This window comes from Taeniopygia guttata, chromosome 4 (genome assembly GCF_048771995.1).
Source record: "Taeniopygia guttata chromosome 4, bTaeGut7.mat, whole genome shotgun sequence".
In the NCBI taxonomy this organism is placed as follows: domain Eukaryota; kingdom Metazoa; phylum Chordata; class Aves; order Passeriformes; family Estrildidae; genus Taeniopygia; species Taeniopygia guttata.
Window position 1 is genome coordinate 71,428,211 of NC_133028.1, and position 24,893 is coordinate 71,453,103.

The 24,893-nt window shown below is 34.3% G+C and overlaps 1 long non-coding RNA gene across 1 annotated transcript; it reads left to right on the forward strand.

The window, feature by feature from the left end:
- The first annotated feature begins 18,287 nt into the window (after positions 1-18,287).
- Positions 18,288-24,327, forward strand: LOC140683875 (uncharacterized). The gene is made up of 2 exons (XR_012055449.1): positions 18,288-19,296; positions 23,786-24,327. It is a non-coding gene; the product is annotated as an uncharacterized lncRNA (long non-coding RNA).
- The last annotated feature ends 566 nt before the right edge of the window (positions 24,328-24,893 follow it).

Below are 24,893 nucleotides of genomic sequence, written 5' to 3' on the forward strand. Positions count from 1 at the left end.
CCCAGGGAGCAAATCTTACATTACCCTTCTACTATTCTAGCAAATACTGCCTCACTGCAGAGATTACTAAAGGTATTATTAATGGTTATACAATACCTTACATTAGTTGTTTTACTTTAATATTGTGGTGGGTTTGTTATCATCATAGGATTTCATATGGCAGGAAGAGAGCTGAACAAATTACCTTAATTAAATAATGTTAAGTCAGCTATAAATGTTCCCTGTGTATGATGAGTGTTGTAGATTATCAAGAACTTTTAAAGTATTCCATGTAGTGATGCATGTTTAAGATGAAAATCTGTTTTTTCTTTGACATCTCCCTCGCTCCTCTTCAGTCTGGAACTGGTCTATTTTTTAAAAAGATAAATCAACAATAATTTCCTATTCTATCAATATATGTTGTTCTTAGAAATATATTATTTCTTCCCATTAGTTTAACTCATAAGGCTTCCACATGGTCCTTAAATTTTTCCTCCCTTCTTAAGTGCTGTATAAGTGACATGCAAGCAAATAAAGTTTGCAATTATATTAGCAGTGGGCATGATTGTTTGGGACATAGTAAAGTTGAATTTCATTTTCAAACATCTGAAATATGCATGACCAACACAACTATTGAGTAGATCATGGATGTAGATTTAATAAAGTGAAATGATGGCCATTTATAAAGACATGCTATCTTACTGATGCAATAACTTGTGCTGTACTGCACAAATTATCATTTTTATTTCTATTTATTTCATACTCTCCTATGTAAAATGTCGAATGTATGGTTTTATTTACTCTACATCTGAAAAAACAAAGACTGCTTTTTTTTGCAGATATAGTAAATGCAAACATTTAAAGTGAAAAAGATATGACATTTTGATTTAAAAAGAAAAAATAATTTACTGTTATAAAATGGTAAACTTACTTCTTTTTTAAAAATTCCATGTCTTACCTACTTTATATTATGATACAGATACTTTTACATACTGTCGGCTGTTTACATCATCTCTATAGATATAACACACTTGTGTTCTCAAGACAAAATAATATGCTTCCAATACAATCCACCCCAAACCAAAATTGATGAAATTTAAGTTCCATAAAGTCTAATTAAAGGTGAGTAGCCAAATCTAAAATGTCAATGCTAACGCATTATAAAGAAAAAAAATGTTTCATAATAAATTTTATACTTCATATAGCTGATATTCTTAATGCTAGAATACATTTAGGTGACATTTATTCCCTAAACATAGGGAAAATATTTTCCACTTTCTCAGCTAGTATTTGTTCACTCTAAAGGCAGCAAAAAAATCTTTTCCCAAAAGATAGCTTAAGTCAATGGTAATGGATTAAAAGTCAATTTACTTCTTGGTTAAAGACCAATGCAAATTGGCATGGCTAAAATTTTCTACCACCTGTTTTTTGGTGTTTGGTTTTTTTTTTTAAATTAATTATTACAATGGACTCACTCCAACTCCCCCAAAATAGTGTCTGTATCAAGAATATCATCATAGCTGGCATTAATTGTTGTGGGTTTTGGCAGTTCCAGGCAGAAGTTAACTGGCATGAAAACTGAAGTATCACTCCATATAGAGAAAAGCTACCTTAAAGCTGGAGTTTACTATCTCTCCATGAAAATAGCAATGGATGTTAGCTTAAAATGGTGTCTACAGAGATGAAACAGAAGTCATAAAAATAAACTGTAAAAATAAGAACACTGGGCAGTCACCATTAGGACACGTAGATTAAGATATGAAAAAGCCCCAGGGTCACCATCAAATAAGTGTATGAGAGAAGATACATCTAGTTTTAGAAAAAAAAGCCTAAACACAAAGTAGGAAATGAAAAAAAAAACCAAACAAAACAAAACAAAACAAAAAAACAAAAACAAAAACAAAAAAAACCCAAAAACAAGCAACAGAGAAGCTCAGTGTTGTTTTTCCTAATAGTTTCATTTATTGAACAGTATGAGGACAATTTACCCATTTCTCATGATACCATGTATACATGCTGTTCAGAGTTAGAAGAGTCTGTTCAGATGTAGGAGATAATATGAAACCATTAAGCTTTATAGATTTTCTCGTTGAGTGGTAGAGGACATGGTAATTAAGGCACAATGTATAAATCAGAGAGATAAATTATGAAACTGGAATAGTCACAATGATCAAATTAGAGCTTCTGAATATCATAGACCATAGGATTCCTCCTTATGTTTTATGTTTCATATTTCCAGAAGAACTTTTAGAGAAAAAAAGTCAATTTTTTTGTTATGAATGAAAAAAAAATAAAATGCAGCAACATGTTTCTAGTTCAGGTCTAGATGAACAGTCTTAATGGGTGATTATTAGTGCTTTTACAGTTAATTAAATTTTGGATTGGAAAGGAAAAAGAAAAAAAACTGAATCCAGAACAAAAATGTTCAGTTCAATCTTAGAATGAAATATATATGCTGTTTCTGTATCGCTAGTGAAGAAAATAAGGCTGAAAGCTGCCAGATATGTATAATCTGTATTTTGGTCCTTGGCTAAAAAATAACCCTGGGGGCTGATTTCAGTTGCTGCTCATCTAGCAACCAGCTCATAGCAGCAGGCAGAGAGGATAAAGAAGATTTTCTCTTGATCCTTATTTGCCCCTTTGTCTTGATTTTCCTTTCTGTCCTTAGGCTTGTTTCAATTGCTTTTTTTGTTTCTCTCAATGGTACATTGTTGGGAATCTCTCCTAAGTCTTGATTAATTTCTCATAAGCACCCTAACAACTCTCATGTGGCAGATGTGTATCTGAATTAAAATGAGAACAACATGTCCCAGCCAAAGAGTCAGGAGGGACAGGGATCAATTCCACAAAGGTCCAGCATATTCCATTCTCTTACAAATTCTGTGGCAGACCAGCTGAACGCCTTGGAGAATTTTTTATCTGATGTCATGGGTTTCAGTCCTCTGTAGTTTCATTTTTTTTCCAAAGAACATGCACCTATCTGCTAGAGATCCAGATGAAACTCATTGACCTACAATAGATTTGTGTGCATAGAATTGTCATCGACTTATTGTGCATTAATCATTTTGTAACCACCGATTCTGTTAAATTTCAGATGCATTCTGGTATAAAAAGAAAATTCAGTTTAAGGATTTTTTAAGAGACACTGCAAAAAAACTGAAATGAAAGGGGAAAGGAAGAGAAAATCAAATAGAAGAAAACTAACTAAAGAAAATTCAGAGGGCAAATCTAGTGCAGAGCCAAAATTAAAAGTTAGACATGAAGATGAAATATAAAACAGCCCCAGAAACATTCTGCATCCAGGAACTGGGACTGTGGGGGCGATTGAAAAACATTACAGCTTCAGCAATGGAAACCTGATTGGGAATTTTCTGCAGTCCTATAAGCCAGGAGGCATGTCAAACCTTGAATTAAGTAAAATCAAATTACAGTAAACAGTACCAGCCTTTCAACAATCTTTGTTCGTTTCCTTTCTTGCTGTAATTTTAGAAGAGTTGAGTTTGGAAATGTTGAATTAGACTGAGTTTCATTTTAAAATCTTTCAGACACTACATGCATGCCACTGTATTAGAAAAACTATCTTCTACACTTTTGTATTTTTTAAAATAATATTCCTAGCACTTATAGATATTTTTTTTTATGCAGAAGTGTCATAGTTCAAACTCTTTTGGACTGGTTTTGGTTTAGTTAAAGTATTCAGGGAGAGCCTTTTAGGTGAGAAAAATAAAGCTGAGGGAGGATTACATCAAGACTTAGAAAACTGGGGAGATGGAAATGCAGAACTGTTGCTTGCTGAATTTCACAGAACTAAAAGGGTCAACCATTGAAACTACTAAGAGATATGATTAAATTACAAAAAAACTACATTTTTTTTTTTTCTCAGTGGGCAATAAACTTCTACAATTTATGGCCACAGCACGTTGAAGAGAAAACAGCATCAGTAGATTCAAAGTCGAGTTAAGCTTGGAGAGGAACTTGCAGGAGCAGGCAAAGGTGTCTCTTTTCTGTCCCTAGCTCAGAGTGAATTCCAAGGAATACAGGGGGGAAAAAAGGATGGAATAAAGAACTACAGTGGCCGTGTTTTGTGTCTTCCCTAAATGGCTTTTACTTCTCTCCCTCTTTAAAGCAGACCAATGATCTTAATCTCTTCAAAACCAGCAGAAAGTATAAAGTATTCATTAATTTACCTGGATTTCTCACCAAACACAACCAAACCTCAAAAACAAGATTTACGGGGTTTTATGGGGTTTTATAGATTTAAAGTGTAGCCAGAAAACAAAATAAAACAAAACGAAATTAAATTTTATTTTCTGTGTTTCTTCCAGACATTACTGGAAACAACAGGAAAGAAAAACAGGGCTTTCAAACAGCTGTCTTAAGTTTTCAACTAACATAATCAAATATTTAGCTAATTCAGTTTTCTTTTATTTTAGATTACTTGCAGTCTAGATTCTGCTTTTGTCCTCATCTAAACATTTGAAGGAAATTTATGACTAAATTTGGCTTACTTTGTTGATTGTTTTAACATTTAAGTCACCATTAAAAAGAGAGCTCCTACAGGTACATGAAATTCTCTTCTACATATCAATAGAATTACAGGGTCAGGAATGTTGCAAACCTCCCAAATCTCTGTCTGTACCTACTTGTAATTATCAAATCATTAATTCTTTTTTTCTTTTTTCTTTTTTTTTTAAATTATTTTTTATTTTGGCCATTTGGCACGGCATGGGAGAAATTAGACAGGCAATAGATCAGAATGATAACTCAAGATGTGAACATTATATTCCTCTACAGTTATTTCCAGGGAAAATAAGCACAAATCATAAAGCTATTCAGCTACCCAAATCTCTCACAAAGCAAATTGAGAGACTTCTGAGAGCTTCCTGAGAATATAAAGAAGGGATATACCTTTAAAAATATGTACTGATGGAACCATTAGACTTGTCATTTAAAGTTCTCCTAAAATTACTTTAACGTGAGATACAAAATTGATAATATTAATTAATATTAATATCTTAATTTCCAGAAGAAAATTCCAAAGTCCTATTGCTACATTTTTATGAGGGAAAATATGCACAATATTACACATACTTTTCTCAGGCCTATATGAAATAACATCAAAACTATATGTGACTTGCAGATTTTTATAAGAAAATTTAGAAACTGAATAAATCTGTTTTGTCAAATAAGAGTTTGTTCTTATTTGACAAGATTTTTTTACATAGACAAGGCTTAATAATTTCTATAGGCAGAAGCAAAAAATATGAAAACTTTAGCTTACATTTAATGTTTGCTCTTATTAGCCAAGTTGTCCAGAAAGGGTCTCAGACTGTTACTTCCTCACATGTTTTATCTTCTGTCTATCTCATGGATTTATTGCTTTTTCTGTTACATCAGCTGTAACCTGGACAATATTGTCAATTGTCACTCAATAAATCAGAGCAGCAAGCAGCAGAGTTGTGAAGAAGAGTTCAGATGTAGAAAGTGAAACAAATGGGATAGAAAATGGTGATTTCATGTTTTTCCATCTATCTTCCCTATAGATTCAGAGTGTGTTGCTAAGGGGGAGAATATAGGAATATTTAAAATGTTATTTAGATAATTCTTTTTCATAAATTTAAATTTTCATTTAGCATCATCATAGCAGAGGCTGAGATACTGTGTTGTAACCAGAAACATTTTCAATATCTTTTAAATTTGCATAGAGCCTTTTGAATAAGATTTAAAGGTTGATATAATCTTAAAAATCTGTGAAGAAACTCAGTATGTTGTTGCTTAATTTGGCATCATATCACAGTGTTTACATTTGCATCAGAGTTGGGAGCATAGGGACTGTGATTCTGGGAAGTGAAGTTATCTTATACATACATCACTTCAGAAGAAACTTGTGAGGATATCAGAATGATGTTGGTTGGTTGGGTTCAGCTTTGGTTTTTCTTTCTTTTTTTTTTTTTTTTTTTTTGCTTGTGGTTGAGTTTATATGGTAGGCACTGCTGTTTTATTCTGGCTAAATTTGTTCTGCATTCATTTCTGAGAAGCAAAAGAACTTCTAGGCGAACCAGAGTGTACCCAAATAAACAGCATTTTTAAAAAAAGAAAGTATAAATAAACGAGAAAGAACATCCCTTTCTTTCTCTGCAAGGTCAATTGCTTAATCCTTTTTTTCAGATTATACAAATTCATCAGTGCCCAGTGGGCCTGCCTGTCATTGCTCTGAACCTTACACGGTCACTTTGCTTGTATAAAATAAGTGGAAATACATGTAAAATTATATCAAATCAGATTTTTTTTTTTTTTTTTACTTCAGTTCTATTATGGCATAAAGAACTACATAAATTACAGCAGAAAGAGTGTTTTGGGGTTTTTTTCATCCTGATATTTGATGCAAGGTAGAGCCATGGTATAAATTCAGCAGTTCCTTTCCATTTGTGTTTGTTTGTATGAAGGACTTGAGGTTTTCAGGAGAAACACTAATCTAAAGTGTTAGAACCTGCAAGGCTCCATCTGAGTCATGCTGACAGGTGAGAGTAAACAAATATAAAAATGGAAAGTGTTGCTCTCCAGACAGGGAGTTTCTAGCTAAGTGTGGAAAACAGGGCTAACTTCTGATGCTTGGTAACTGTTTAATCTGAGTTTGGGCTGAACCTGCCCTTAGCCAGTTCTTTAAATTGATTTGGTAAATGGGCACTTTTCATAGAGAAATTCCTAGATGAGTGAAATCTACAGTCAAAACCTCTGCTGAACTAACTTGTCTAAAAATGGTTATTTTAACACAAAATTCTGCATCTTTTTTATTCACTGCAACATAAAGTGCCTTAAATACTTCTAATGACATAGTTCTATAATTATGTTATTTATGTCTATAATTTGTCAAATTTGTATAAAACTATCGATTTGTAATCAATTTATGATTTTTTTCCTATTAAATATCCTAGGATAATCCTTTCTTACAAATAGAAGAAACCACTGAGTTGTTAGGGTTGTAAGGGACCTCTGGAGATCACCCAGTCCAACCCTACAGCCAAGGCAAGGTCACCTAGATCAGGAATATGTCCATGTGGGATTTGAATTCCTCCAAAGAGGGACACCTCCCTGAGCATCCTATTCCAGTGGCACCTTCAGTGCAAAATTTTCCTCAAGCTGAGGTGGAGCTTTTTGTGTTTTAGTTTATGGCTCTTGCTCCTCACCCTGTGGCCCTTGTCCTTGCTAGGCACCACTGAAAAGAGTTCAGCAGCATTCTTGGAGATATTGATATGCATTATAGAGATCCTCTCTATCTTCTCTTCTCCAGACAAAACAGGTCCAGCTTCTGCAGTCTCTCCTCATAAGAGAGATGCTCCAGACCCTTCACCATGGGAACCCTCTTGTCGCTGTTGAGGCAGGACAGGAATTAAGACTGACCAGAAGCTGCTGAGAGTAAAACTCCCATTTATTCAAAACACACTGCTGTTTTATACAGAGCTTCGTGAGGACAAACTCCAATGGTTCTGAAGTGAAAACCAGCCATAGCATTGGTGCAAAGTGCTTGACAACAGTGATAGAACTTAACTATAAACAGTGTGAAAAACAAGAGAGATAAAGAATTATTTACATTCTTCTCCAGCTCTTTCCCAGGCCTCTGCCTGGCTAGAAACTCTCTGCTTCTTTCTTTGACTGAATCTGAGTCCCACACCCTCTCCTGTACCTTCTTATCTTTCTTGAATTGTGAATACTTGAAGTGAACAGGAGTCACTGGATGTGACCTCACCAAGGCCTAGGAGAGAGGCATCACTTGTCTTGACCTACTGGACACACTCTTCCTGATGCACCCCAGAATACTTGCAGAACTGAGAGAACAGCCATAATTGTGCTCATCTTACCAATTTTGCCTTTTTTTTTTCTTTTTTCCCTTTGTAGCATCCAAACCATAAATCGATTCCACTTATTCTGTAATGTAACTTGTAATCTTGATACGCAGGAGAAGCAAAATGTACCTTTGCAAATCAATTGTCAGCCCCAAGTGAAGTGGAAAGGCAGATCCCCCAAAATGTGCTCGGGTCCTTGACCTGCTTTGATTGATAGATACGCATGGCTGAGGCAGTGGCAGGCTCAGCAAGGCACGAAGCAGTTTTATTTAACCAGGGAATTGTCTGTGCCTGAGAGTGCTACTTAGGTGAGGTGTGTCTGTGAATAAATGTTTTTCAAGTTTTGTAGTTCATGGTGCCTTTCCAGCTGAGCTGAGCCTCTTGCCAGGGGCAGCACCTGATATGTTGAAGCGAGCATCTCCTGGGTGTATGGAGAGCTGATGGAAATTCACTTGAACTAATAACCTGACCAAACATATGTAAAAATAAACAAAATTCCAGCCTTGTTTGAAAGACAGTGCTGTGCTTTGCTAACAAATGAGGTAGCTCCCACTCTCTCTATTTCAATGAGCCTTTCCTAGATTTTTGGGTTTTTCGAGGAATTTCATCAGGCCCCATCCTCTGTCCATCAGGCTGGAGAAATTTAACTGGACACAGTTTGGATGTTTTGTTTGGAAAGAGTGGATTTCTCCCAGTAGTGGATCCTGTAGCATTATCCTGGCTAATCCCCAAAAAATCCTTTTCTCTTGTACATGCTGCATGGTGGTATTTCAGGCTTATCCTGTGCCATTAAGGTGATTAAGGTACCTGCTATTGAAAAGTGGTGCTCAGAGGCTGCAGTAACCTGAGAGAAAAGGGGCAGTGAAACTGAGGAGGGAAACCAAACCATTCCTTATCACAGCATTTAAAATGTAGCAGTTGAGTTCTTAAAATATTTAAGATTTTGGATAGCTGCTGCACCTCAGCTATGAAATGCTGCTCCTTGACTAAAGTGTGATAACTGTGTGAGAACTCTGTTAAATTAATGTAGGGCTGGCAAGTTTTGTACAAGGGTATTTTTATCTTCTGTAGGATATGTTAGGAGTGCTTGCTGTTGGTTATTATCTTCTGTCTTAGGGTAAATCTTTTAGACATGCACTTATGATGTAGCTGAGGGGAGGTTTTACTGAAGTGCTTTTTTATTTCGGTAAATTAATGCTTGTTCAGCTTAATCCTTTCTCTACTTCATTGTATGTGTGCCATACGCTTAAGAGGCTAATAGTTTAATACTTCATATTTTATAGATATTTTGATCGAGTATCTAAGTGTTACCATCTGAAATACCTTAGTAATTCTTATTATTAATGTTATTTGCATGAAAATATGGGTAAGTCCATGGCAGAGTTGTCATTGCAGGTCTTTTCTGAATGTTTTCCCCAGGATCTAAAGTTATAGTCTTCACTGGCCAGTCTATCAGGATGAGGGATAAAGATTTCTTGGCAAAAAGCGGTGACCTTTATAATGATAAATATGTTTTCCTTTTCATCACAATAAATATAAATTCATGCTCTATGAAGAGTACTGTTATTCCATGTCTGCCATTTCTGTGCGGGCAGGGCCTTTCTTTAAGAATAAAATAAAAATAAACACAAGCGTGAAGGCTGAATAAAACAGATTAATGCAATTTTAGATATGCAATTAAAGAACCACAGACAGGAAATTTATTTCTATTAAAATAATTTTAGAAAGCGTTTTTCTATACTAAAGAGATAATTTGTATCTTTATGGCTTGATTAATACACTGTGATGAAATTCTAAAGCTGCAGAGAATTAATTGTCATAGAACTAAGACTAAAGCCTAATATTTTAATTCTAATGGGTTCAGAGCATTTTAATGGGTTCAGTTCTGCATATTTCTGTGTGTTTTAAGCAACAGAAAAATTCTTTGATATTAAGAAAGATAAATTGTTTTAAATTTCATCAGGTTCAGTGCATAGGGCACTGGGCTGTGACAGAATATCTGGAGTATGATTCTGGCCCATTTTCACTATTCTCTAATATCAGCTACACCAATTTCTAATACTCATTTTATTTTGAGTTTTTTTCTGCAGTTTCAGTAGGCTCTACAGTTGTCTTTTCAACCTGTTTGTAAGATTTCAACCACCTTGGGCTCCAGATCTTGGCATTCTTTGGGAAATATGAGAAAAAAATAATGAATATTATGCAAAAATGCGAATTTTTATATAAATACAATACTGATACCAATTCACTATGTACTCATGATACTTCTATTTTCTTTAGCCCCAAATTTTATGTCCTTAAAATTTACATTATGCTGTTAAATATTTTTCAGACATCACGAGAAAAACGGAAATATCCTGCTGATGTAATTTTGTTTTTTGACAGTGCAAATTAAACTTTCGCTATGATTTATAAACAAAAATGAATCCCTGAACAATAAACATTATATTTCCTGGCAGTTGAATATGTACCACAACATAGTGTTGTTCATGAGTAAAAATGGAAATTTTGTGCTGTGGAAAACCAGTCACCCCAACATTCTTTGAAAGTAACCCAATGATTAGAGGGCAATTAATTTATTTTCTGGGATCTACCCACTAATGATAGAGTTGCTTCATAGTAAAGAAAACAGAATTCATGTGTATGATGAAGGAATTGTGGGCTGAAATCTAATCAGGAAAATTTTAATGGAGGATAGAGTAGATTGTAACATTTTTTAATTCTGATTTTAAAATATGAGTAACCAAGCTGGTTATATCTTCTTTTGTGTTCAAAGTAACATCACTTTATGATCTCTAGCTTTTGAAATGAAGTATTGAAAGGTTTCTAGTGCACTTAAAATACAGGAAACTTTAAGAGCAGGACTTTTTTTGTTTCTTTTTCTCCAGTAGATATGCAATGCAAAGTTATCAGCTTCCAGGTGGAATGATTGGAATTCATTCTCCTTTTGTGTGGTTTCAGCCCAAGTTTGTCAAGTGGAACCTTTGTGGTATCATGAAATAGTGTAATGGTGTTTTCTTTTTACTTCATAAGTTCATCTTCCTGCCTCAACCATCTCACTTGCAACAGAAATTATTGGGGCAAAAGATCCAGGTTTTTTTCAATGTTATTTTTCCTCTTAGTAATGGTGGGATGTGTTAGGGTTTGGGGGTGGTTTGGCAGGGTTTTTTTGGAAGAGGAAAATAGCATTTTAAACAAGTTTTAGGTCCCTGAGATGCTTTTATTAGTAGTGGTTTGCTCTAAATTTTTAAACAGGAAGCTGTAGCAGCACCCATTTGTCTTTTTCTTTTTATAAATCAGGCTTTCCAAGCTTTGTTTTTACTGCTTAAAAGTGTGGAAGTATTTAATGTTCACTTAAAACTTGCTTCAGGCAGTGTCTGTGAGTTTCTCTGCTCATGTAGAGAACAACAGAGTATTTCAAACAAGCAGTGTTGCTGTAGTGTTCGATACAGAAATGTCTCAGCTACCTGTATCTCTATCTATATATCTTCAGTTTCCCCTGGAGCTTCCATCAGATAAGCAATATTTGGGATAAATTTAGATGGCAGAGTAAAAAGAATCAAAAATGTACAGTTTACATTTTGGATCAAACCCAGTTATATTTGATCCTTATATTTATATATATTTTTTTTTATTTATTTATTTATTTATTTATTTATTTATTTATATATAAATATATATTTAATTAACTCTAATTTTCTTTGAAATTAGAAACAAATAGTGGTAAGATTTTCCCAACAGCTATTTGACGACATCAATCTGTTCTTTGGCATTATTTGGAAATATTTCATAACTGAATTACTCTGAAATATTTTCCCTCCTCTTATACCCTGAAATTCACTAGAAAAAGGGCATTCAGGTTAATAAAAAATATTTCAGTTGGTTACCAGTCTCTTCTTAACACAGATGTGTTCAAATTATGAAAATGGTTTACTAAGAGGGTTTATCTGGAACTACTATCAGTTTGATGAAGGCTGAACAGAATACAGCTGCAGGCATAAACACTCAATTACCTGAGCAGCCTTTTCCCACCATTATTTTCAATTTGAGCTAGAAACCCTGTCCCTGATAACTCATAACCCATCATCCAGTCTCTTTAGTTATACAGACCTTAGGGTAGAAATCAAATCTCTGCTGAAAGCTTACAGAAAACACAAAATTTTTTTTTTTTTTACTAGTATGTAGTCCAGGAAAATTTTCTCACTCTGCTGGGACTTCATTGCTATGAACCTTTCAACCAAATTTATCAGGCTGATGGAGATTTGGTAAAGCTTTAGAGAGTACCACTAAATTCCATATCCATTGAAATTAAAATTACTTTCTCTTCTTGCACAGAAAGTGAATGCAAAGTTGATAATAAAAGTGACTTCTATTAAAGAAGATTGCTTATGTCAAAAATGTGCACTTTAATCTGTCTGCCTTTGAGCTCATTAGGTTTTTTCAAACTTGAATATATTGGAAACCGAGGGAAAAATGAATTTTAAAATGAAGCCTAACACTGAGATAATGTGCAAAAAAATGGTATACCAAGATGAATCTGTGCAACAGTTGTGTGTTCCAGAACCAGATAAAAAATGGCTTAATATTCGAAAACTATTTGAAGGAGAATGTTTAAATGGTAAAGAAGGGGAGATTTGAAATGAACTGAAGTGATTTCACATGATTGAAATCTGCTACCTCTGTTGTGCTTCCTCATAGGTAAGGTAAGAGAAATGGAAGCAAAGGAAAGCACAGTATATATATATATATATATATATATATATATATATATATATATCTGTATAGAGAGAGAGAGAGTATATCCAGTCAGGAATAACTTCTCAGTAGGGTTGGGTTCACTTGTTGCTCTGGTTCATATCATGTACAATCTAACAATTTGTGTGGGTTTTTTGTTCAAAAAAACCTTCCATGGCTATTCCTGCTACATCCCACTCCCCCCCACAAAAAAGGTTTCGGAGAAAAATTATACTGTTGAAAGGAAATAGATTTAGGAACTAAACAATGACAGGAACAGATATCAACAACCAGAATACTTTGCCCATTATACCATGAAGAATATAATGTTTCATCTGTTAAAATTGAAATATTATTGTTGTCCCTTCTCTCCCCAAGGCAGAAAGTATTGATATCTGTGTATGTACACACAGTATATATTCTAAAATAAAAAAAAAAACACTTCTCCTAATCCAGAATCTTTTTAGAAAATAATAGAGGTAGAAAAAAAAAATTGAGTAAAACAAGGGTTAATTCAGACTTATTTTGAGATTTATTCTCCTTCATCTGTTGGAAAATACTTTTGCATAGCTTGAGAAAATACACACAAAATAAGAAGTAGGTCTTTTTCTGAATCTTTTGATTGCTCAAGCAAAGACAATGTGAATGGGAGACTTAAAGCCATATTTCATTTGCTGGTGGAATTCACTCATGTTTTAGAATACTATGACTTGTGTTAAAAATCAATGCTTTGCATCTTCAGTATTGTAGAAGGTGGGAAATTCCACTTAATTTCAGAGCATCATTTGTTGAGTTTAGGTTTGAGTTGGATGCCACTGTTCTTGGAAACTCTTTTTCATGTTGCACTCATATTCAGCTGATGGGTAGCCTGTTTTTTATCCCAGATGGTTTAATAACATTTATTTAAATGAGCAGTCATCTAAGTGCGTTTCAGGAGACTTTGTGAAACAGACTTTTAAAATTTCATTAAAAAAACCCATAAGTCTGTGTTATAAGAGATGTAAGTCCCATAATTGTGTCATTTATTAACAGTGGAATATATATTTTAATTCACCTTTGAGAGCTGAAATGTAGCCATGACATGCAGTGGAAAATGTCTGTGGATTGGCAGAGTGGGAAGGAGGAGATACCTGACATAATAAAACCCTGAAGGGGCTTTAACAAAGAGAGGCATGTGACAATTAATAAGCATATAGTTCATGTTCCAAAAAGGCTTGGATGTCATCTAAAATGTGCTTTATATTTCTCTGAGAAACCACTTCATTCTATGCTTTGTTTATTTATGGTTATGGTAATTAAAATTTATACATAACATGGGTAAAACAAGCAATTTTTTAGATTCTTCTGGTATGGGATTGATTTCCCTCTCAAATAGAATTGAGGCAATAAAGAGAAAATCTTGTATTTCTGGCAGGGCTGCTAAGTCCTCAGAATGCTATAGATGTGTATGACCTGGATAAAAATAGGAAGTGTATATATAGTTTTTAGCACTTAAGTCCTTTGAGCATCTCCCAGAGATAAGAAACATTTGTCACATTTTTGAAAGGGTTTTCATTGACAAAGGCTTCAATCATGCAGAAAGCTGTTTTCAGATTTCCATAAAACAAAGAGGACACCATTTACATGATAAATTGCTCCTAGACAACAATCTTAGCTGACTACCCAAGTGCTACCCTGTGATTCTGTTATCACGGATTTGTCCTTCAGTTTTTAGCAGAATGAAAATGAAGGGCTTGCAACTAATTGTGCCATGAAAACAGAGCTAATTTGTTCATACTGGGAAAAAAGAAACAAAACAAACAAACAAACAAACAAAAACCCCAAAAAACAAAAAGAAGATTTTAAGCCATTAAGGTAGAGTGTAAATCATCTCATATGCAATAACAAAGTATTATTAATGGCTGTACTTTTCTACAAAGAGTATGAGGGTGATATTTTGTAGTAGAATTACTACTTGAAAGGTCTAATGCATTTTTTAAAAGCATGAAGCCATGTATTTCTAAATGTCACTGAAAATTATGTGTCTTACAACAAAAGCTATGAATCTGTTATTCTTTATCAGTGCTGATCAAGAGGATGAAATAAATTTTATATATAATAATATATCCTGGACTCTTGTTATTACCAAATTTTATTCCCATGAAGACGTCCAGTTTCTGATATTTTTTTTTAAGTTTTAATCTATCAAAATGCAAAACAAGAAGGCAATAGATACTTTAACTGTTGTCACACTGAACTACTAGTCAGCTCTGAGTACTCTGTTTTATCTATTCCCAGCCAGACTGGCAGTTCAGAATATAACATTTCTTACTAAAAGAGAAAACCTGACCTCAACAGAGAGTTCAAGAATTCTCTTCTTTAAGATGCCTTTTTTTTTTTTTTTCCTTTCAAGACCCTTTTGGGATAAGATTAATGGAGGTGTGACACCAATGTAGATACTTCTATTTTGGTGTCCGTGAAATATATTTCCTGTAAGCAAATATCATCCCTAATGTTATCTGTGCCTTTTGTTCTATGATTATCTGCTCTTACACTTCCATCTTCCACATTTTAATTTTTCAGGAGACCACTTGTTGTGATTTTTGTGTAAAAAAAAAAACAAAAAACCATTTCCTGCATTCTTAACTACCACCTTTTTTGTCTTTTGCAGTTTCTGTTATTGTAACATTAGGGCAATAGGTATGAAGATGAGGAAATACTGCTTTTAACTTTGAGGTGATCAGTGTAATTTAGGTTTGTATAGTCTTGGTTTTAAATTAGATTTGGATTTGATTGCTGACTAAAAGATTTTGGAACAGATTGTTGTTGTATTCTTTTCTGAAAAAAAAAAAAAAGGTAGAAAATAAATATAATGGAAGTGGGAGAACTAAAATAACAAAGAAAAGATGTCATTTCATAACTTTGTGATCCAAACAACTGGTTCCAAGACATCTGCTAATATTTCAGTCTAATTCACTATGCAGCTACTACAGCTTAACTGTCCTCAGGAATATGGACCTTGAGAAGTAGTACTTGCAAGAGAGGCAGAATGAAGCCATAATTTCTATTTTACTGTTTTTCCTATATTGGATATTATTTTGTGAAGATTATTTCATTATTTGTTTTTATTTTTAATATCAAATGTGCAAAACCTAAGAAGATAACAGCACCTATTTTGGACTTTTAAATGAAACACATACAAATCCAAAGAGAAATATAAGAAGGTTAGAGATTCAGGATTGGTCATTTATTTCATGTCAGCACTTCTAGAGGGATATGAACATGGACCTTGAATTGCATTAATTAGCATCAAAACTGCCCCATTCATATGCTGAAATTATTCCAGCAGTACGTCTTTAGATTATGGGATTAAGAAAGGTACATTCCCTGACTTCTGACTGTTAAATGTTTTTGGGTTTTGTTCAGTTTTTTTTTTTCAGGAGGAGGTGTTTGTTTTCCTTTGTTTGGTTTGGTTTGAGTTTTTGACGGGGAATGGGACTCAAGACACAAAAAAAAAAATCCCACTTCATTCTGTCTTCCTTTTACCATTATGAAAATATCACAGGAGAGGAAATATTTTAGAAATCAGGAGAAATTGTCACTATGTGACCAATAGGACTGCAGTTTGATTGTGTGCTTGACCAAGGCTGTGAGATGCATGATAAGAGTTGAACATTTCCAGAATCTGCAGCTTCTTATCTTTCTTTCTTTTCTTTCTCTTTTCTTTGTAGGAGTTAGGGGACTGGAAAAAAATTGTGCTCTGATGTTTCCAAATTTATTGACATGATTTTGATTAGGCTCTTTTACTTAATTTTCGTTCTTTCAATTTGCTGACACCACATTACAAATGCTTTTTTATTATTTAAAAGGTCATGCTGTATTTTCCTTTGTCTATCACTTCTTATGCTGTTGTCCTACATACCATCATGATGGTGAGGTCTTCAGCTTTGCTCTACTTTAAAAAACACAAAGAATTACAAAACTGAAGTTCTTGTTTATAGTTCTGCCATATATAAAAAGCTTTATGTGTAAAATTTCTGGCATGCTTTTACTCAGATCTAATTGGAAATGGATACCTAAAATTGAAACTAAGAATATGCTGCAGTACAGATGTAAAAAGAGGAGGTTTAGGGGTAGAAACACAAATTAAAATAATTAAGAGGAGAGACTTCTAAGGAAATACAACAGTCATATTGCACAGATTTGTCATTTGCCAGTAATCTGGGCTGATGATTCTCAGAATGTCCTCTGCAGAGCACTTTTGTGGAGTCTGAGGAGTTATTTTTCTCAATATTGTGCAGTAGTGAGGAAAAATTGAAATACAGGGTCAACCCGTTCTGCAAGGAATTTCATTTGAGTCTGCTTCAAGGAGTATTGCCACTGTTCCCTTATATTTTGCTATTTTATGGATATAAAATGAAGTTCACCTCTTGTTCTTTAATATTTTTGTGCTTTGAGGACAGCTGAGTTTAGTATGCTATTGGTATTAAAAATTAGAAGGGAAATACAAAATAAAGCAAGCTAAATAGCAAAATTGTCTGGGACCATATAATTTATCTTTCTAAATAATATGTACATGATGCAATCAGATGAGTAGAAATATTAGTAAATTAAATAATCTGTTCATTTGCTGAGGCATAGAAAACAGAACAAATACATGATTTCTCCTCAGAAAAATGAGAAAAAGGAGTTCAGCTCTCATGTTATTCTCCATAATATTGTGGTGGCAGCATTTCTCATGTAACTGTGGGATGTTGCTTTGTAAAATATCCATATATTTATGCATATAAATTACTGTATACCAGCTGCTATATAAGAAGGAGAGAGGAAGGTTCCTTGACTATAAGAGATTTCCTTTCTATGCAAATAAAAAAACAGCTGAAATGCATCTTAGAAGTCAAATAGGATTATGATCTTAGTGCAAAGAAAGTTTCCATTCAGGTGAATTAAATCTGATGGTGAGGCACTGGATTATAGAAAAGAATGAATTGTATTTCAGCCTAAGATACACAGGATTCCAAAAGGGAAAAACATTATGACAATGGAAGATGATAAGAAACCTCCTTAACAGAAACTTTGAAAATATTTATTTTGTGGAAAAGAAATCAGATGGCTAGAAGGGAAATGATTAAATATTGAAAGAATGAATGCAGCAGCCATAACTATCAGATGTTTCAATTGGCCAGTTTTCCAGGTGTGATAAATTTCATTCTGTATGTTAGGCTAGAAAGTTTTCATAGTAAGCTTTTTCATGTATTTTACATATTCTTTGATTTGTGTCATCTTAATTGCACATTTCCCTGTTTTCTCTTTTGTTTCTACGTTGTTCTTCCATACCAATACTCATATTGGAAAAGAATGCTTAACTGTTTTATCTGAAATTAGAGAAAATTTCCTCTCTTGGAAATGGACAGTGTTGCCAAACTGTCCTAACACTCCTATCTTCTCTTCTATTGCCAATCATAGAGATTTTTCCATAGGGCTTTTTTTTCAGTTTTGGAATCTCCATGCACCTACATATACATGTCTGTATCTCTTTTACATGAAATGCTGTGAGATAATACAGCTTCATGTACATTTCTGTAACATCCAAAATTCCTTTGCAATGGCCTGGATTCTCTGCCCTTCTCTGGCAAAGGTCTATGTGATTTCTTTTGTCTCCCTTATATGCAGTGTAAAATACTTGTCACTTTTTTCTGGCTCATAAGCAGAACACACCTATCATTCAAGTACAATTTAAAATAAAAAACCTGACAACTCATTCTCCTAAACTTTCCAGTGTTAGAAAATAGAAGCACAAAAGAATCTGAAGCAAAGGAAATAAGGAAAGGACAAAAGACATAAGGCCTTGTCTGAGTTAAATGATGAATTTCAGCTATGGTCTGGAGGTGATTTTCTCCACTCATTACCACTCTAACCAGCTGCACAGATGGCCTCTGAAATCTACATAAAGGCAAGAGTTCAAAGGTTAGGAAATAATGAAAAGATGATGCTTACAGTCGAGTAAAATTATAGCTTTTCCCTATCGAGGGAAATGCATACAATCAGAAATCCAGAAATTACAACATGTTTAAATAACTGTTTTAAGTAACACTGAAGGGCAGAAAATTAGAGAAGATCACATGAAGGTCATAGGAAATTATGTCTATTAGCATCACTTGTTGCTACAGCACTAAGTAAACTGCTCTTATTAACAGCTTGTTCTAAAAGTCCTTCTTCTGTGAAATCAAATGCAAAGTTTCCCTTCATCTCCTTACTCCTTGCATCCCATCTCTCCACTGCAAACAGGGAATGCAGCTGGTCACACTTCCAATCTCCCTTCTTTTCTTCTACCTGGGCGATAGCAGGAACCCTCTGGGATTTTTTTGGAAATGTGGCTGGTGAGAAAGATATTTTGCTGTTTACAATGCCTAGCAATGCTTGCAAGCGCACAGAGAGCTTAATTAGTTTTTCTTTATCTCTGTTCCAGCATGTCCCAAAGTCTCTCAGTGCTGAAATATATATTCTCTCTCACACACACAGCGAGGAGAGAGGAGCACATGGAGAACGAGCTCATTTTGAGCATCACCTTATGGTTTCAGCAGCTCTGTTGGCTCTGCTTGGAGCAGTGAGAAATGTTTGGCAGCTCTGTTGCACGATTTTCGATGTGCTCATCAGTTTGATCCAAATGGGTGAACAGCTGGGATCTCACCATCTTGAAGACAATTGCTGCTGGAGTTCATTTCTCTCTGCAGACATTCTGCTGCAATCTTGCTGAAAGGTGCTTTGCTATTTTCCTTTCTCTCCCTTTTGCCTAATGAAAAGAATATTGAAGTGCAACCAGAGGGTCTTTATTATCTCTGCTTAATTCATTTTACAGTGAAGAGTATACTATTTTATTTCCAAAATTTCAGAGAAGGCATGACAAATAAGTTTTTCTGGACATATTTAAATGTGGTGGTTTTTTTCCCACTGAAAATATAAATAAATGTTTTTTCTTATTTGAAGAAATACCCGAACCATATCAGTAAATTTCAGTAATTATATGCAGAAGGCCCACATATGGTCCCATTGAGGTAATACCTATTTGTATTTAAAAAGAATGACAGAAATCTTGATTTTTCCCAAAGGGAAGAATGTTAAGGTAATAGGGCAAAGATTATTCCTGGTAGTTTGTTTTGTGTTTGTGAAAGTTTTGTGGGTTTTTTTTTTCTTTGGTTGGTTGGTTGATTTCATTTTTAAAGCCATAAAGTACTTTAAAGAAGTAAGGTTCCCTCCCCTTTCTCCCCCAAAACACAAAGTGATACTGTGTTGTTGACTGAAGGACATGCATCTACCTGCAAGTCCAAATAGATCCAAAGATTTAAGCAAAATTTCATATCTCAGCTTTTTTTTTTTTTTACCAGATTTTTGATTGCAGGCATCAAATGATTTTACTTTAATTTTTTAAAACTCTTTTTTTTTCACCAAGAAATGTATGCTAAGACTTTCTCTTCTGTAACAGAACACTTAATATCTTAAAGTCACTGAAATTACATACCACTCAAGAAGGAACCTTAACAGTTCCAGGTATCCTGGTTAGAAGTAAACTGTCTTTTTCTTAGTTTTCATGGCAGAGAAGACTGAGGTAAAGCAGGTAAAGTGAATCATCTAGGTTCATACAGTTAGAAAATACTTGACCTAATTTTACTTTTAGAAGTAATAGACAGATGTTAATTTTCTGGATGACTGCTGGTTATTTGCAGTCAGCTGATCTGATTAACCTTAATATTACACATTATAACCTCTCTGTGTAGTTATCTCTAGAGGAAAAGGAACTTTTTGTCTACATCTAATGACAAATTAGAACAAGAAGCACAATGGATTCTTGGTCTAATTTGCTTTGCTTGATGCAAGACTTAATTCCTGGTGTGACAAAACATCATTTTTACTGCGTGCCTCTTTGGACAACAGTTATATATTCTGAATCTATTCTGAATAAGCATTTAATTATGGCTGCAATCTCTATTGTATTCTCCTGGGCGATGCAGGTAAAAGAGCACAAAGACTGTCATGCTTCTTCAGTCTCCTCAGGGCTACGGTGGAGCCACTGGTGGTTTTCAAGACAATTATCTTGATTTAGGAGAAGTTTGTGGCTCATGAGTTTGCAGCCAACAGAAAGCTGAGCACTTTCTTCCTGTCCTCCTACTAATTGTTATGTCTCTGGCATTAACATGGATCCAAAACAATTCCACCTGAAAGAAAGCAATGTTTAAGGTGCCTTAGAACTAGAAGAGAGAGGCAATGTGTTAAGGGTGATGAGTCAATGGATTGGTAGTGGAGTCTACCTGGATACCTTGGGTGATGTATAAAGAGGGCAAATCACCATGGGAAAGAAATATCCCTGGAAAAAATATTTAATTAGAGATGAAGGGTCACTTCACAAGCTGCTGCTGACATAGGCTGTATGCACAATGATGATTTGGTGAGTCTTTTTCAAGTTTTTTTTTTCCCCTTTGTTTTCATTCTAAACTTGTTGGTTTTGTGAGAAAAAAATTTCAGTTTGGAGTATGTAAGGAACATTTAAGTATTTTCTTCCCCAAAAACTTTGATCAGTTTTAGAAGAAGCCAGTAAATGGTGGAACTTAGTCTTCCTTTGCTTAAAAAAAACCCCAAAAGCTGGCAGAGGGATTGTGTGTGCATTCTCAGTCCATATAGGAATAACCTTTTCAATTAATAATTTTCTTCACACTGCCTGTTCTCTGTTAGCCCAATCCAGAATGTAATTCTCTGGAAATGTTAGCTTTCCAAGAGAAACAAATAATAAATCTCTACAAGCTGCTTGGAGCAAACATTTATTCCTGTACAGAAGAATGATGAGTATAGAAAATTTCTGTTTCCAGGTGCTTCACTCTCTCTTATCCTTCCTTTAAAATAATTAAAAAGAAAAAAATCTGTTCTTCTTATGTTCAATTTTTTATGTAAAATATAGCTATATTTTTGGTGGTGAGAAAAGAGAGGTTTTTTCAGTTATGTGGGTTTTTTTGGTTTTTTGGTTTTTTTTTTTGCTTGATGAGTTGGATTTTTTATTTTTAAGAAAAGCTCTAAATCCTTAAATTAAATAAGATCTGATTAACAGTATTTCATGTTGTTCCAAATGTTACTGTGGTCCAATTAGATACCTAGTGGAACTATGAGTGCCTTTATTTGCAAAATCTAAATATCCCAGTGATAAAAGGTACAAAATTTTTTTTAGGCTTTGAACAGAAATCCTCCTCAGGTGTAGCTCTTCAGGTAGAAAAGGTCCATTGACACTTTCCTGTCAATGGAATGGATCATATGCCAAATTAACTTTGCTAACTTCTCCTAAAGAAAATTAGACAGAAATCTGCTGAACTGCTTTGTGACAGACTTATATGTCATAGTCATAAATGTAAATCACTTTAAATAAAATTTAAACCACTTTAAATACAAGAATTTCAGAAATTGACAAACCATGCGGATGGTTATTTGAAAGAAAATCTAGTTTCAGCAAGGTGATGTGACAGTATTTTTGGGCAAACTTAGAGAAGTTAGAGAAGTTTCTTTCCCTCTTTGGAGCAAGAAGCCTGCAAGCTCAATCTTTTTTTAGACATATAACAACTCTCAAAGAAAGATATATTTAAATTAGTGTTCCTGTTCAAAGTGTGGGATTTGTCCTATAGATATTCTACCTAATGGACCAGACACTGAAAAATCTGAAATGGGATGGAAGAAGCTTGATCTCACTTGTTTCACAAGGGGATTTTCTTATCCAGTGTGTTTCATGCTGCAAATCTAGCTCAGATCTTCCACCACTAGAAACAAATTCCTCAAAATTATATGCCTGATATTGTTTGTCCCTACATGACTTACCTTTGACTGGTTTTGGTAAGAACAATAATTTTTTCTTCATATAGGAGTGTTTGGAATTACTCCTTTTTTTTTTTTATCTACCCCTAGTAAAAAACCAAATCCTAAAAAGATGTTATGACCAGTCTAAGAATTTAAGAAATAACACAAGATGGATGAAAGTGAGAAAAAGGACAAGCTTAAATACTTTCCTAGGAAAAGTCTGTGTTGAAATGCCATTGTGGTAGCAGCAGCTCCTGTGTCACAAGGTGACAAGATGCCATCCATGACTGGGAAGAAACGTGCAGAGCTGCTTCAGACTTTTGCAGTTTGTCACATTTCTGGCAGCCACAATGTTCTGCTGTCAAGTACTTCTAGTTTTGTAATAGTGAGTTTTGGTCTGTGAGTAAAAATGTACACACGTAACTTTCAATTCCCTAACTTAAATAAAGCATGAGAGGTAAAAGAAGTCCTACTTCACCAATATATGGTGAGTTTCTATTGTACAGCCTTTTATTTTAATGTTAAATGATGGGAGGTCCTTTTCCAAAGCAAGAGCTTTGAAAATACATTTCATACAATTGAATGTATTTTTAATGAAAACTAGAAATATTGTTTGAAGGTTACAAGCAGGAAAAAAAAAATAGAATGAAGATTAAGCTGGCAGAGTTGTAATATTTGAGGTTGTATCTGCATCTGAAATGTGATGAAATGATGTCCATTCAAGAGAACATGTTGCTGTCTGCAGGTTTGAATGACTAAATTATGTCTATAGCATGATTATTCTGTTATGAAATTAAATTCAAAATTTGAGTGTGTTGCATTAAGTCGGGCAAATATTTCTGTAAATTCTACCCTGAGAAACCAACCCAAAGTAGTTAAAGAGTTTTAGTTGAGCCAGGACCTTGGAACAAGCACTGTGGTATAAGAAAAAACCAATTATTTTCAAATAGTTTAACCAAAATCAGGATTCAGAGGGTTTTCTGAATTTATTAATGGCTGGTAGTCAACTGGCAATTGTTGAACTATAAATTCAGGACCCATAGCAGTAATAGATTAGGTAAGACTTGCAGAATGTTAATGAAACCTAAAATTTCTGTCTACAGACCTACAACAAAGTCTGAAGAAATTATTCTCTGGGGACAATGACATATATTCATTTACCCCTCCCAGCCCCTGGGGTTACCAGCAACCACCCCAATATTGGATAAATGTTGGGAAAAATGGATAAAGATCTCTGGACAGAGTGGACTTTTTTTTTTTTTTAAATTTTTTATTAAATCTGGATTTAGAGTAGGATAATAGATTTTTCTACCCCTTTAAGATCATGCCTAGCTTGAAAATAAAACAGTTAATAAATTAATTTTGTGTATTTACAATCATATTTCCATTTTTTTAAATTTTTTTATTTTTTTATTTAGGAAGCACTGCAGGTGTGGTGTGGACACTGATTCTTCTGTGCTTGGACACACACAAACATGATACCTTTGTGGAAGCAAATATTTCATAAAATTGCCTGTTGCAATGTCAAGTCAGCTTGCTGCAAAAGAGTTTGGAATCATTTGCTTCGACCTGCAGGAGACTAATTCCTTGAAAAAAATTTACAGTACATCGACAGACTGCATATATGACATTTTTCAGAAATACAGGTGACAAGCAGTGGCAGCTGATCTCCACATGATTATAAGCTGTTCTCAAAGGTCTGAATGTTCAAGACTGTGCTTGCTGTGCAAATATCTCTGTGAGACTCAGAGAATCAGAGTCTATTTCTAGCAAGGAAGTTGGGTATAATTTTTGCCTGAGGTTGATTTGCCCAACTCATTTGGAGTTAAGTTTTCCTCATCCAGATGTACAAGGAAGGCAGCGGATGACACTTCTGTAATAAAATTAAATACAGGTTGAGCTAATGAGTTTCTCCCAACCCATATATGCATGGTTTTCACTAAAGGCTTTATAACAATAAGTTTTTCTGTATTGTCATTGGGCTGACACTGAAGTTGTAGTTGCTATTGAGGTAGTTGATTTGTATCTCTTTTTGTCCATTTATTTCCTTTACTCTGCTTGGGATATATCCATTAAATTAATGTCATTACAGTTAATGACCATGGTTTTTCCTGGTAACCTCCTACTGTCAGGCTGGCGTCAATACCAGTTTCATTATTCCTAGTCACTTTTTAGCCATTTACTTTATCCCATATGAATCAGCTTAATTTAATCCCATAGTGCTCCCTCTCACTCCTTGTTTCTGCCTCATTTCAATGCTTTTACCAGCTGACAGTTTTTGTAAACTTACTTTAGCTAGAGCAGAAGAGTTGGATGGTTCAGTTGCATTAATTACTACTGGCTGCCACTAGTATTCCACATATTCTAAACTATTTAATAAGTTCTGGATGATTTCTTAAAGAGACAGGGTTTCTTTTGGTTTTGATATAAATTCTCTGAGTTCCTGACACCCAAACCTTATCACTGTGTTGTAGAACTGTAGCAGTGCTGGAGCAAAAATCCCATGCTGGCTCTGATTTCCAGGCT